The sequence below is a fragment of the Pongo abelii genome, chromosome 17, assembly GCF_028885655.2.
Source record: "Pongo abelii isolate AG06213 chromosome 17, NHGRI_mPonAbe1-v2.0_pri, whole genome shotgun sequence".
In the NCBI taxonomy this organism is placed as follows: Eukaryota; Metazoa; Chordata; class Mammalia; order Primates; family Hominidae; genus Pongo; species Pongo abelii.
Window position 1 is genome coordinate 91,340,917 of NC_072002.2, and position 14,865 is coordinate 91,355,781.

The 14,865-nt window shown below is 41.5% G+C and overlaps 1 long non-coding RNA gene across 3 annotated transcripts in view; it reads right to left on the reverse strand.

Moving 5' to 3' along the window:
- The window catches only part of LOC134760310 (uncharacterized), a 130,343-nt gene that overhangs the window by 68,508 nt on the left and 46,970 nt on the right, over window positions 1-14,865 (reverse strand). Inside the window, exon 1 of one of the 3 annotated variants that reach the window (XR_010137631.1) lies at window positions 6,929-7,821. The exons of the other annotated variants lie outside the window; for them this stretch is intronic. This is a non-coding gene — a long non-coding RNA (uncharacterized LOC134760310). Of the gene's footprint in view, window positions 1-6,928; window positions 7,822-14,865 lie in introns of those variants that run through there. 3 annotated transcript variants of the gene reach the window in all.

The following is a 14,865-nucleotide window of genomic DNA, read 5'->3' on the forward strand; positions in this document are numbered from 1 at the left end:
ACAACCCATAACCTTCCCAATTGACAAGGGATCCCTAACCAGGGCTGTGGGCCACATGCACAGATGGCCTCAGCAATCCTGATGCAATATTGTGGGGTATGAGCTTTTTTTGGAGAAACAGTTTCATCACATCTCAAAAAAGGTCTTGCACCAAAGAAGGTTAATAACCCAGCATTATACCAACTTTCCCTGACTTCCCCACTGCAGGGACTTTCAACATGCCTTGGCATCAAAATCTTTCTTTGAATAACATCTCATCCAAAACTTTATCATTTACAAAAGGCAGGGAGGTTAAAAACTGCTTTGAATTAAGGGCATATGGGGGGTGGGAGAGAAGAGATCAACGGCTCAGGTCCTCACCAGCTCAGCCTCCTCCTCCTCCCAACGCTGCCCCTGCCAGGCACCGAGACTCCAGGGATCCCAGGTGGAAAGCCACCATGCCAATAGCCACAGTTACCACAATAGTTTCCCATATTATCTGCATTGCAGCAGCCACTAACAATTCCATCAAGAGACACTCAGAGCAGAAACCATAAATATCTCCAAGATGCTGTGTGGACTGAGGCAACGCTCAGCTCCAGCGTGACAGGATCCACTTTAAGGACCAGGCCTCAGATGGTTGCATGAGGAGGTTTCCTGAGCAGACAGTGCAGGGAATGGAGCACAAAGTGCTTGGTGTCCCTCCCAGAGTGCTCGCTGTCCTGCCTTCCAGTATGTGAGAAATTGAACTCTGAGTGGAAGACGCTTAAGCCTAGCAGTCAGAGGAACTCAGGACAAACATCGGCCAAGAACACCCTCTGGAGGCACCTGGACAACATTTTTCTGAATGATTTCAGAGACACCAGGAGGAACTTCCCAAGAACGACACCCCCTATCCAGCCTGCTAGGAAGTCTGAAATGAACCCTGAGGCTTCATTATTCTGTATCCTAAAGGATGTTCTACGTTCAAATACCCTGGCTGGAGCTGCACACACAGAAGGAGAAAGGTCCCCGGAGACCACAGGAGTCACCACTCCAGGGGGACCGTGGGTTAGAGCCTCAACCAATGTCTGAGCAGTGCCTTAGATTGCAACAGTGCTTCACAGACTCACTTCACCTGTTCTTCCCAACTACTCATGAGATTGAATGCAGGAGGTAGATGATCCTCTTTTCACAAATCAGCCACTTCATGAGATGTTTATAGAGGGACGCAGCAGAAATACTGACGCTGAGCCTGTCCCCTCTCCAAATCACTACACCTACACCAAGAGGGTAAAAGAACAGAAGTGGGAAAAGGCATTAAAAACAAATTTTAGCTGTTTCTTAAAAGTGTCTGGCCTTGACATTGGCTAGGCATCATCAGAACACTAGACCACATTGCACTTAATAAGCATTGACTTCATGGGAATCTGTCTTCCAAATGTATTGCTTCCCGCTATGCTGTCTTCTGTTGTAAAAACGCTGCAGCATTTTTACAGGTTCCTAGAAAACCCGGAAAGAGTTTCTAGAATTCTAGTCTCACATAAGGAGCTGCATTCCAACGTGAGGTATCTGTAGCCTGCATTGGACTGGTGGGGACCAGTGTTTACTCATCTACATTATGGAAATACCATCACAAGGGATATCTCCAGAAAATGGCTAATTTCAGGGCCAGGTCACAGAGGAGAATGTGGCACAATTGCCATCAACTCAATCAGCAAGTGGATGATCACTAGGATAATGCCCTTCTCCGTGAGCCCTCAGAACAATGTCAGAGGAACACAGGACAAACATCGGCCAAGAACACCCTCTGGAGGCACCCAGACAACGTTTTTCCGAATGATTTCAAAGACGCCAGGAGGAACTTCCCAAGAACGATACCCCCTACCCAGCCTGCTAGGAAGTCTGAAATGAACCCTAAGGTTTCATTATTCTGTATCCTAAAGAATGTTCTACCTTCAAATACCCTGGCTGGAGCTGCACACACAGAAGGAGAAAGGTCCCCGGAGGCCACAGCAGTCACCACTCCAGGGGGACCGTGGGTCTTAGTCTCTATCATGTGACCTCCGTGTGCCTCCCCTGCTACCATAAGCTCCTTACAAGTAAAAGGTGAGTTTTCGAGTGAGATCGTTGTGCCATAAAAAAGTGCCATATGAACAAAGGATTGTTATATTGTAACACATGTGCTTCCTCCAGTGAAATTTTTCAGGATGGGGACCTTATTGTACTGATTATCATTTTTGTCTTTTAATTTTTGACATAACATTAATTTCTTGGACACCCAAGAAAGTGTTGATGTTTTTGACACGAGAAGCCAAGCTTCCCGTTGGCTCATGTGCCTCCTGCCTTATGAAATTGCTGTTCCTGTTATTTATTTACAGCCGTGCTCATCCTGTTCCAGGTACTGAACCATGCACATGTGTGGTCCCAAAGCCTCCACACAGCAACCCAATGCCCAATTCAGTGAAGATGCCAAAGACCTTTAGGAAAAAAGATTTCAAGACAAGCAAAAAAAAAAAATACATAAGGCAAAAAGAAGAATTGCCCATGAGGTAGTAAAGACCTAGCATGTAGCTAGCACTTGGCAGCTCCAGCTCCAGCGAGGCAGCATGGCTGTGAAGCCCCTCTCAGAACGCCTGCACAGGACGCCGTGCTCCACGCGGGATGCTGGGAGGAGCAGTGGGCCAGGCTGTGGAGGGTCACAGCCTCGGAATGGGTGGCATGCAGCTTCTGGAACTCGGTGAGCTTCCAAATGACATTTCACGCCAAAATTATGCAAAGATTAGTTTTTATGAGTGGCAAAATCACAAGAACACAAAACAACAAATGAAGACAGCAGCTAATGTGTCATCACTATGCGTATTTTGTCTACTTCCAAAAACACTTCTCTAGAGCCTACAATTGAAGAATATGTATACACATGAAAATGTTTGAAAAAAAATGAAGAAAGAAGTCAGGTAACTGAAAAATGGAAAGTGAGTCAATAATTGTAAAAGCAGCTAGGGATTATGCACTTAACCATAACTGAGTTTTGAATTTCCTGGCAGTCAGGTCAATAAGTGAAACCTATGGCTTTCTAAGGACATTACAGTTCTCAAGAAAGACAAACATTTTTCCCAAGGTAAAGTTCTGTGCTTAATTCATTAAGCAGATATGTAACATAAAAGACACTGAATAACATCATTAATAGTCTTTAACAAAATTCAGAATGTAGAAAAATGTGGATTATTTAGCCGTCTCCTTTAACATAAAATCAAAACTTTAATTTCACTTGTTCTTGTAACTTCCAAAATTAGTACACCTTATTATAAAGGATTCTTACACTGCACAAATGAGTAAAAATGTAATCATTTTCATTTCTGAGACAGAATTTTTAGTTTTCGTTCATTAAAGATATTTGTATTGCGGCTTTGCTTCTCAATGAGCCTAGAATGTGGGAGAAGGGACGTTTTCAAATCCTCTACCCTTTCAAATCCTCTACCCTTTCTCTCTCAAGTGTCAGCTACCTGCTTAGGTTTCTGCTGAATTCTTAGTAGGAGTCAATTCAAGATGCGGCTCTAGACAGCTCTGTCCACAGAGCTCTCTGTGCAAATAAAAATGCTGCCCACCTGCTCCGCCCAATGCCACCACCGCTGACCCCGCATGGCTCCTGCGGGCCTCAACTGTGTCCAGTGCAACTGGGACTACAGACCACTGAAGTGTTCACTCTAAAAACAGTAAGGCAGCAAATTTTATGTTGTGTATATTTCATCAAAATAAAAAATAAACAGTGCATATAGCAAGCTGTAGAAAGTTCACAGAGATTCTGAAAGGAACACAAATTTGTGTGAAGATTTTGCCAAATCTGGGTCAATTTTGCTGGGCTTACTCATAAGATTTCCAAAAATGTCTCTTGGTTCCTTTAGACTCAATTTCTAGAGTGATACAAACACAGGATCTGGTTTTCTGTCTGTGAAAAATGCAGGATTTGGTTTTCTCTCTGTGAAAATGACAGTTTCTTTAAAAAAAAGGTTGCAAAACTTGGCTCTTTGCCTGATAGGGTGATCTATCCAAAAGCAAAGCCTTCAACTCTGACCAGAACTACCTGCTGCACCTTGGTTGTTTGTCCCGCCCTGATCATTCTCCTTAAAATAAAAGAAACAACACATATAAAACACATATAATACAGGCATATATACATATGTAATAATACTATATATACTTAACATATTATACTAAATATTATAAATATTTTTCTACATTTACATAATTAAACCTATTTTTTAATAATCCTGATCGAAGCTTCAGCTCACCTTCCACACAAGAACACATGCAAATTAGTACAGACCCAGAATTCAACAGAAACACAACTAAGCCTACGAGATTTCAGATCACCAAATATTTCAATAGATTCATAAATAAAGTTGGTAGTAGGTGTGGGGCCTTCTCAGGTATGGCTTTGAGACAAGTGTTCTAGGTATAGGTGAGAACAAATTTGCAGTAGGTACATTTTCTAAAATGGTTTCTTTTAGGATCAAGCCAGCCCACTATCTCAATCTCCTACTGATAGGAGGTGCAAGAGCTTTGCCTCCAAGTTGCCACAGCGCCTTCACAAATCTTCCATTCACACAGGCATCAGATGCCTACACATCATATTTTGCAATGACAGGATACTACTTTTTGAAATATTGCCCTATTTACTTTTTCTGGTAATTCCTTTCCTTTCCTTCCTTTATTCTTACCCCATTCAAGCACCTCTGCTATCCTGTGTTTATTGACTCAGGGGAATAATTCAGTAGAGGAGGAAGGAAAGAATCTTGAATCTCCTGGCTTCTGGGTCTCAAAAATGTAGTCCCTCGGAGGAACAAATAAATGCTCAAGCCAAGACTTATGAAAGTTTTGAGGAGAGACGTGCTTGTCTCCCCAGTTGCCCACCCCGAACTCACCCTTGGACTAGATTAAAATGTACTGGCTTGCAGGGAAAGAGAAGAAAGGTAGATAAGAAAGAGAAGTCCAGTTGCAGGTAGGATCCTGGGAGGCTGCAAAACCTGACATAAGTTCATAAGATCCAGAGTTCCCACGCCCAAGAGAGAACACCTGTAGAGTGAGTCTGGGTCAACTGGCCCATGAGGAGCCCACAAGATTTTTGTAATCTAACACAGCAAAAGCACGAAAGGCAGATTCCCAGGCACCATCAAGTGCACGCCAGCAGCAGCAGCTACCAGGCACGTGCCAAGGAAGGGGAGAGCGACCTGAAGGCCAGTGGGGCCAAGGACCAGCTCACTGTTCTGGAAGGGTAGGGGCCCAGACAGAGGGCAGCAAAAATCCCGGGCTTCCCTGAGCATCCCTGCAATGCTGAGTAAACAATGGTGGGACATTCGAGGGGCTGGTTGACTTTTATTAAGGTTCCATTACCCCCAGGAAAAGGAAAACTTGAATCAGAAATTAAATCAAGTTACTAAAAACTGAAGACGCATATTTCTTCCACAAGAGTTTAGGCACTAAGAATTTTACCTCCTTTAAGTAACAGTCTACAGCCTTCACATGGAGGGTGTGCATTCCCTGGGGCCAGTGGGCTTTCCTGATTCATCTCTTTGCAGAGCAATCCACAAAAGAAAGCCTGCTTTGGCTGCAACGCCAGCACTTACAGACCAGAGCATCCTGTTCTGCACTTTCGCCTTATTCGAAATGTGTGTATATCGTGTTCAAGTATCTAGAGAAGGAAGTGCAGACAGAGGACAAGGGTCGCACCTGCATCACAGCGTGCTCCCCTCAGAGTCCTGCTGTAACCTCTGCTGTGGATTTTCCCTTCACAAACGGTTTTATTAACAGTTACCTCTAGGATTTAACTGGAAAACTAAGCAATGTCGCAAGAAGGCTCTGGGGAAGACTGACCTTCCCAAAGATCTCCTTTCTGAGCCAAGAGTTGTTGAATTCTCTAAGCCAGAAAGGGCAGCTCTTTCTCTTCTGAAGGCACCACTGCATTCCAGTTAGGAAGCCTCCCTAGGACAGGCTGCCCAGTGACCAGTGGCCATGCCGGCCCCCAGGGATGGATGGAGAGCTCTGAGTAAATGTGATCTCTTCATCTATACACGGAAAATCTTTTGGAAAGGGTATGCATGTTGTCCTTATCCCTCAGTGTCCATGGAGCCCTGGGGATAAGGAATCATTCACAAAAGTCTTCAGGAGAGCCTTGAAAACTGACTTAGTCATCCACACATGCTTCAGAAATTATTCACATAAGTTAGGAACCCAGAACATTTGGGCTGATTTTGTTACTTGTTGTATTTCTCTTTACATTCATTTTTATCCTCCAAGTTCCTTTCCTCTTATGCTAATAATCATCTGCCTTGAATGGATAAAAAGTGAAGACCCATTTCCTTCTGATTAGTCTGCCGGTCTTCAATGGGTCTTCTTGCCTGATCTATGCATTCCTTCTTCCCTCCAGCCTCAGGGCCAACTCAGGTGATCCAGGTGATCTCACACCTGGATTACCACAGTAACTTCCAGCCCCGCCTCCAGACACACCCCAGCCTGGTCTGCTCTGCTTTCAGTTAGGTCACTCTTCTCAATCACTTCCTTTCCCTTCTCACCCTTGACTGCCTGCCACAGGTAAATCAAGCTGGCAGCAGTGATACAAACCCTACTGCAACCAGACTGGCTAACGTGTTCCCTTTCCCCTGGCCACAGAGAGAGCATGATTCAGGCTGACCACAGCCTCCCGTTCGGCTCTCTAGAACTTAACCTTGCAAGCTGAGGCTGCTCATCCTCTGTGGCCTCGGGGTCATCAAGACTGGATGTTCCCTAAGGCCTCTTTCAAATGTGCATAAGCAGAGACATTATGTGGAGGAGCCCATGCTGCTGGAGCCGAAAGGGGTCTTAAGTGCCACCATGACACCTCTGTTTATGCAAACTCCACAGGCAGATGCCCTGTGCCAATTTCTCTGCCTCCATTTCCTCATTGTAAAATGGGTATCACAACAGCACTCACCTTGAAAAATGATGAGACTTAAACGAAATATCCACATTAATATTTAGAACAAGGCCTGGCTCACTGTGAGATCTCAGTAAACGGTAACTTTCTTCAGACATCAGCCCACATCCACCACCTCCAGGAAGCCTGCCATGACAACTGCAGTCCTTAGTCATTTCTCCCTTTTAGTAACTTACAGCATTTCTTCTGTCTTCTCTTCACTTGACACACAGTCATACACACTCCACAAATACTGTTTCTTGTATTCTTATTTTATCTAACTTGTAATGCTTTTCCCTCAACCAGATTTATGGAGGGCACCCCCTATTGTGCTTCTCTGTAAACACCATGGTGACTTCACAGCACCATGCCTCTTGCTGAACACCTGGAGCTACAGACATTGGAAAACTCCAACAAATGCCCAATGTCCTGGTGTGCCCAGAAAAGGGCCTGTCCAGGAAGCTGAGAGTCAGCCAGCTTCAGGACCAAAAACTTCACTTCAACAAAGATGAGAGAGTCATTGACACATCCACTTCCAGGGAAATTGCTCATGGTGGATGATCTGTGATGAAAATAAAAATAAAAATAAAAACTCCCCAGCTGTTTGATCCACTTACAGGGCTAAGGAAGCCCAAAGATTTGGGAAAACTTCAGGTTTGAGGGTTTCCTTCAAATTCAGCATGTTATTAGCATAGTTTACTTTTTTTTCCTTATCAGTGAATATTGTATCCTTTGCCAATAACAACACATCTCCACACATAATGTGCCTAAAAGAAAAAAGGAGAGAGCAAGACCAGAGTGTTCGGGTGGTAGTAGAGTTCCTTAACACAACCCAAACACACAATGCTCAATATGTCATAATGGAGATATCAGTCTTAAAAGAATTTCATCAGTCTCCAAAGACACCATTGCCAGGAACCATGCCACACCATACCAGTCAGTGAGCCAGGCTGGTTCTTCTTATCGCAAAAGATCAAATGGCCAGGAACATGAGTCATCTGCAGATTCCTGCTAATGAGCAGAGCCCCGCAAGAGGGTTGACAAGACTGAAGCCCAGAGTTCTTTGTCCATGAATGTTGGACAAGAATGAGCAGCCCCTGCTTCTCTTAACTTCGAATCTGCTTTAGCAGAAAGAGCCTAATGGAAAAGCATGCCCTGCACTTCTGTTTTCCGTGAGGAGCCAGAAGTCATCAGCAAAGCTGCAGCCCAAGATGAGAGAAGCCATTCGCCTCCTGGGGCCTCCATGGAGGGAATGCCTTTGAGATGACAAGAGCTGGGGTGTAGGAGGAAGGTCATTTTGTGAGTGTGTCTTCATTTTGGTAGATTTTCTTGCAGATGTTTCCAGATGATCATGTCTTTATAGTGGTCTTAGTAGACTGGCAGCTTTAATACTTTAAAACAGAAAGAAGTTACCACCTTAGCAATGCTATTAGTGTCACAATAGGTGGTCGTTTGTAATAAGAATCCTTGTACCTGGGATAAAAAGACAACTCTGCTTTTCCACCATGATGATAGATTTTCTGAAGCCTTGGCTGAGCAAGTGGTTCAAATTCGGGTGTAGCTTCCTGGAGAGGAAGCCTTTGGCCATAGAACAAAAGTAATCTTGTTCTAAAACAACTCCTGTGAGATCTCCTTAAACGTGGGAGTTAACCAGGGCTCCTCAAATGATCCAACAGAGATATTTCTAAAACAGAATGCTCTCAGCAATCTGGAATATTAAGTCCTTGACGGTAAGATCAATGATTTGCAAAGAAGCCCCTAAATCAGGGTCTTCAACCTTGGCACGATTGACATTTTAAGCTGGATAGCTGGATAATTCCCCACTGTAGGGGGCTGTCCTGTGCACTGTAGGAGGTATAGAAGTGTCCCACTAAATAAAAGTAGCAGGAAGATCTCCTATGTTTTGACACCAGATTTCAGCCAATGCCTGATGCTTTGCTCAGTGAACCAGCAAATTTTACCATATCACACTTTAGCATTTAGTAAGGGAATGTAAAAGACACCCTTTCATGTTCTTCCAAAAGATTTTCCAATAGAAGCAACTCAGAATGAACCCAGGTGATTCCAATGGTTTCCAGGAATTCTCATGTTTCATGCATGGGATGTGGCCCCATGGTGCTCAGATCCTGCCTTATGAATAACTGTCTCATCCTCCTCAGGGAACAAATCCTCCAGCTTTTGAAGGACACCCAGACAGGTTGCTTAATGATCATTGGGACATTGTGGCACCGATTTTTTTAATGAAATACACATAAATATCCTGAGCCTGGGGGCTATTTCTCTCTAGTCCTGATGGCCTCTCTCATCTTAAAATAATTTACAGGAATTCTGCAATTATAGTAGGTCCCGGGTTGTTTTTCCTTGCATCACTTTACAGAGATACTTATCAAAAGCCCAAACAAGGCACCATAAATCGTTCACTTCCTTGGTAGGCTCATATAGTTCTGAGTCCCATGTGGTCTATCAAAAGGTCACTTGGTGAGAGGCCAAGCTGCCAGACGTCTTCTCTCATTGCTTTTTAATTTCCTCTCTTCCTTTCTTTATTCTCAGAGATACTACATCTTTAAATAAAAGACAATGCACAACTTTAAGGGAATTTCATTTTAAATAAAATGTTCTCGAATTTAAAAAAGAAGAAGGAAAAGGAGAAATGAGGGGGAGGAGGAGAAAAAGAAAAGCCTCTTCTTGATAACTTGCCTGGACTTCTTGGCTCGGGGTACTGGCTGGGCTCCCACTCGTTCCATTCCATACAATCGGTTACTTTCAGACAACTAGTCAATGGTACCAAAGCTAAACAAAAACGGAGCGCGCTCATTGACTATTTTTCTTAAGCCTTGCTGTTTACAGAAGATGAGCGTCGTCTGCCTTCGCTAGCTGGTCTTTCTCCGTTGGATGGCTGGCTTCCTTCGTTGAGTCCGTTGTTGCTGCACTGGGCTTTGTGCAAGGGACTCGTTTCTTGCAGGTGGCCAATTTCCCATCTCCCTGATGTCCCCCCTTCCTCTGTGAATGGTCTCATTCCAGCAAACCTCATAGTCAAATGAGTGGGTGGTTTGGGGACTGAAGCACGCCACGGAAGACTCATTTCTTTTGCCATTAACTCCTGAAGCCCCGTCCATAGTAATCAGAACATTCTGTCCAACAGATAACAAAGTCTGCATTTTGTCTCCTCTTTTGATCTATGAAAAATCATGTATCTCATGGCTGTATATGAAAGCAATCTGAAAAAGAGGTTTTTTCCTCCTTTTGACAAATGTTACTGGAACAGAAACTCTCTTGTTCCTCTCACTTCTGTGTTTCTTGATATTTTGAACTGGATAGATGAATGAATCAATGAATAGTTGCAACACAATTCTGAAAGAGAAAGTTTTATTTTAAAAAACAAATTGATAGCACATGTGTGCTATCACACATGTGGACAAGGATTTGCATGGAACTCTCTATCCTTTGTTATAATGTAATTGTGGTATTATCAGTATATATATTTTTTTCTTAAATTAAGATGTAGTTGTTAATATGCTTCATTCATACCCTGGGCTAGGCTCCAAAGATACAGTAGTCCCTAAGTGGGGTTGTCATTTTATACATGTATTTGTAATGTATTTTACATTAATCCTGTATTAGGGTGGGTTTCACACACCAGAAGAGAGGACAATCTCTGATCCTAACTCATGGCTATGACATGAAATGACTGGTTTGTGTCTAAAAAGAATGTAAGCATTTCCTTGCCTGCTTGCTGAAACACCTTGGATGGAGAGACTATCCAGACTTAAGCTTGAATTAAAATGCAAGAAAATTCTTAGAAAATCACTAGGCAGGTAGGGGAATTAAATGATGTGCCACAAAACTGAGTGGGAGAGAGAGCAAAGAGTCCCATATCAAAATCCTACCTGCCTTAACCTTATTTATCACCTGTGATAAATTCAGTACTAAAGTAATTCCTATTTTGCTGGGCTGATGTTATCTCAAGAATAAAATAAGTATAAATCCCACATCTAGAAGTCCCTCATTTACTCTTAGGAAGGAAAGCGTGACACAGAGGGGGATGGTTGTGCTTTATTGAAGGGTGATATGCATGGGAGTGGTGATTTTTAAAATGCTAAAAATGAAACCTACTAAGATTGTTAACATAAAAATAGAGTCAAGGTAAATCAATCATCATCAAAAACAACAACAACAAAAGATTCCTTGATTTAGAAGGTGATCATTTAATCAAACCTTTATTCTTTTTCTGTTGAAAGCTCTCCAATCTCACACTAAGAAAACAACTATACATCCAGGTTATTCTGAACCATGGAAAAAAACAGAGTAAGATTATTTTTTGTTATTTAGAAAAATGGAAACATTTTTAACTTCCAAAATTTAAATAGTAGTTTTATTAGTATCTTTTGTTATTACCTGTTCTGAATTCTTTTCAAAGAAAAAATACAAAGGAAGCAAAGGAACAACGAAAATTAAGGGATGATGAGAAAAAAGAAATGAAGGGAAGGAAGAATGAAAAAATAAAGGAGAACTATAGGAAGAAAGGAAGGAAAGAAGGAGAAAATATTCTTCTAACACTTATAAAGACAGGTACGCTAATATGGAAGTACTGACATAATCAGCAATTAATATAATATCATAAACTACTCATTTAAAATTATTTTTGAATATTCCACTTGCAGAAATATGAAATAGTCATATTTTTTCTATTCCTCCTGCTAAGAGCAGATAAAATTCCTGCACATTACATATAAAGCAAACTTCAAAAGACTCTAAAAGTTGGAGAGAAGAAAACAGACCATCAGCAGGACCTTAGAACCCCAGGAAACACACAGTGGTGGTTTTTGTTGGTGGTGGTGATTTATTTATTTGCTTTTTGCCTCAAATATATTAGACTTGTTACTAGAGAAGCCAGAAACCCAGAAATATCCATAGGCACATAGAAAGAAACAGAGAGGAAAGCTTGTTCCCCATAGACAAAGGACCAGAGGAGGCACTGCTTAATAAGAGTGAAAACTCTTAAGTGAAACTCATTTTATTCCAGCCAAATACCACAAAAATCCGCAGCCCACTCCCACCCCTACCAGCACATGGAAAGTTTGGACTTCCATCATGACAGAGCCATAATGAGGCACCCAAACCCTGTTCCATGATGTTGCCTAGGAAGGCCAAATGGTGAGTCTGGACTTCCAGCTCACCCACGGTAACAAAGAAACCTTCCCCTCCCCACAGGCATGGTATCAGAAGTGACCTCCTGGACAGTCAGGATTTTTATCACTAAACAATAGGAACAAAACCATCCCACCATAATGTCAGTGAAGGCCATATAGCGTGCAGACACAAGCACACTGCCCCTCCCAGCCAGGTGGTATCAGCAAAGACCTAGTGGGGAGTTTGAGCTCCCAACCACATTTAGCACTAATGAGATGCCTTTACCTCTTCCTCTAACAACAGAGACCAAGTGGGGAACTTGGACTTCCACCCTACCTGGTTGTAATGAGTGGCATCCCCACCCTTCCTTCCTGTGCCATAGAAGTGTCAGAGAAGGTCTGCTAAAATAGAAGACTTAAGTGGGATCCAGAGACTCATAACATACTACACAAATGCTTAGGTTGTAACCAATACTTATTCATCATAGGAAAACCAAGAATATCTCAATTTCAATAAGAAAATACAATCAATAGACACCAATACTGAGATGGTACAGACGTTAGAATTACCTGTGAAAGATTTTGAAGTAGTCATCCTAATAATACTTCAATGAGCATGTACATTTTGAAAAAAATTAAGAAAGTCTCAGCAAAACAACAGAACATATAAAGAAGGACTAAACAAAAACTGTAGAACTGAAGAAAACAACTAAAATTTTAAAACTGAATGGATAGGCTCAACAGCAAAATGTAACGGACAGAGGAAAGAATCATTGAAGTTGAATATAAAACAATAGAAATTATTCCACTGGAACAACAGAGAAAAAGCAGCCTGAGAAACAAACAGCCTGTTGTTATGACTAAATAGCTAATAGTCATGGTGCCAGAGTCTGGGAAGGAGAGGAAAGAGAAGGTAGAGTTTACTCGATAAGATAATAACTGAAAAATATCCCAAAGTTGCACAGACATAAACCTATGGATTCAAGAAGCAGAAAAATTCCCAAACAAGACAAACCCAATGAAATCCATGAGAAGATATATCATAGTCAAAATCTGAAAACTAGAGTTAAAAAAAAAAAGCAGCAGGAGTGAAATGACATCTTACATAAAGGGGAAAAACAATTGAAAAGATAGCAGATTTCTGAAAAGAAACCATGTAGTCCAGAAGAAATTGCTATGACATTTTTCAGGTTCTGAAAGAAAAGAACTGTCAACTCATAATTCTATATCCAGGAATTAAGGAGAAACTAAATACTTTCAGATGAAAAATAGCTAAAAGAATTTGTTGCCAACAGATCTCTCCTAAGAAAATGTCTATAGGAAGTTCTTTTTTTTTTTTTTTTTTTAGACAGAGTCTCGCTCTGTCGCCCAGGTGGGAGCGCAGTGGCGCGATCTCGGCTCACTGAAAGCTTCGCCTCCCGGGTTCACGCCATTCTCCTGGCTCAGACTCCCGAGTATCTGGGACCAAAGGCACCCGCCACCGCGCCTGGCTAATTTTTAGTGGAGACGGGGTTTCACCGTGGTCTCGTTCTCCTGACCTCGTGATCCGCCCGCCTCGGCCTCCCAAAGTGCTGGGATTACAGGCGTGAGCCACTAAGCCCGACGGGAAGTTCTTTAAACAGTATACAATGTACAGTTCACTCAAACTGGTAAAATGTCATCACCCGTAGACTTTAAGTTATGTATATAATGTAATGCCTAGAGCAACCACTAAAGAAGGCATGCAAAGAAATCACTAAAAAACTATAAATAAATAGAAATGGAATTCTAAAGAGTTTTCAAGTTACCCATGGAAAAGTAGAGAGAAGACAACAGAGAAACAAAACCAAGAGAGACAAACAAAAAATAAAATGACAGACATATGCCCTAACACATAAGTGACTACATTAACTGTAAGTGGTCTAAGTATACCAAGTAAGACTGAGATTTTCTACCTTTTATGACATTATGAATGGACCTGGACAACACTATGTTAACTGAAATAAGCCACATAAAGAAAGACAAATACTACATGACCTCACTTATATGTGAAATCTAAAATAGGTCATACTTATAGAAACATAGAATTACAGTGATGACTTCCAGGGGCTAGAAGGAGGAGGAAATGGGCAGGTGATAGTCAAAGGGTACAAAGTTTCAGTTATGCAGGATAAATAAGTTCTGAAAGTCTACTATATAGCATAATACCTATAGCTAGCAATACTGTATTATATACTTGAAATTTGCCTTAAAAATTACAATGATAATAAAAGGGGCAGGAAGACATTTGGGGGGTGATGGATATGTATAGCCCTGACAGTGATGATAGTTTCACAGGTGTGTATTTATCCCCAAACTCACCGTGTTGTATACATAAAATATGTAAGCTTTTTACATGTCAATCATACCTTAATAAAGTTACTTTAACAAAAATGACGGAGATTTCCAGAGTAGACTAAAATACATGGCCCAACCATATGGTGTCAACAATGAATTCACATTTAGTAAAACAGTGTAAGCAGGATGAAAGTAAAAGGAAAGATATGCCATCCGAACATCAAAAGGAATCAGGAAGTGGCTATATTCATATCACATAAAGTAGATTTCAGAATAAAGAGAATTACTAGGGACAGAAAGGGACACCACCAGTAAATATGTAATGATATACTAATGTATACTGTGTAATATATTGATAATTTTCCTGGTAATTACATATATGTGTGTAATGTGCATTATATGTGTGTGTATATATATGTTATATATGTATATACACACATATATGTATATATGTATATATATACATATATGTATATATGTATATATAAATACATATATGTATATATGTAT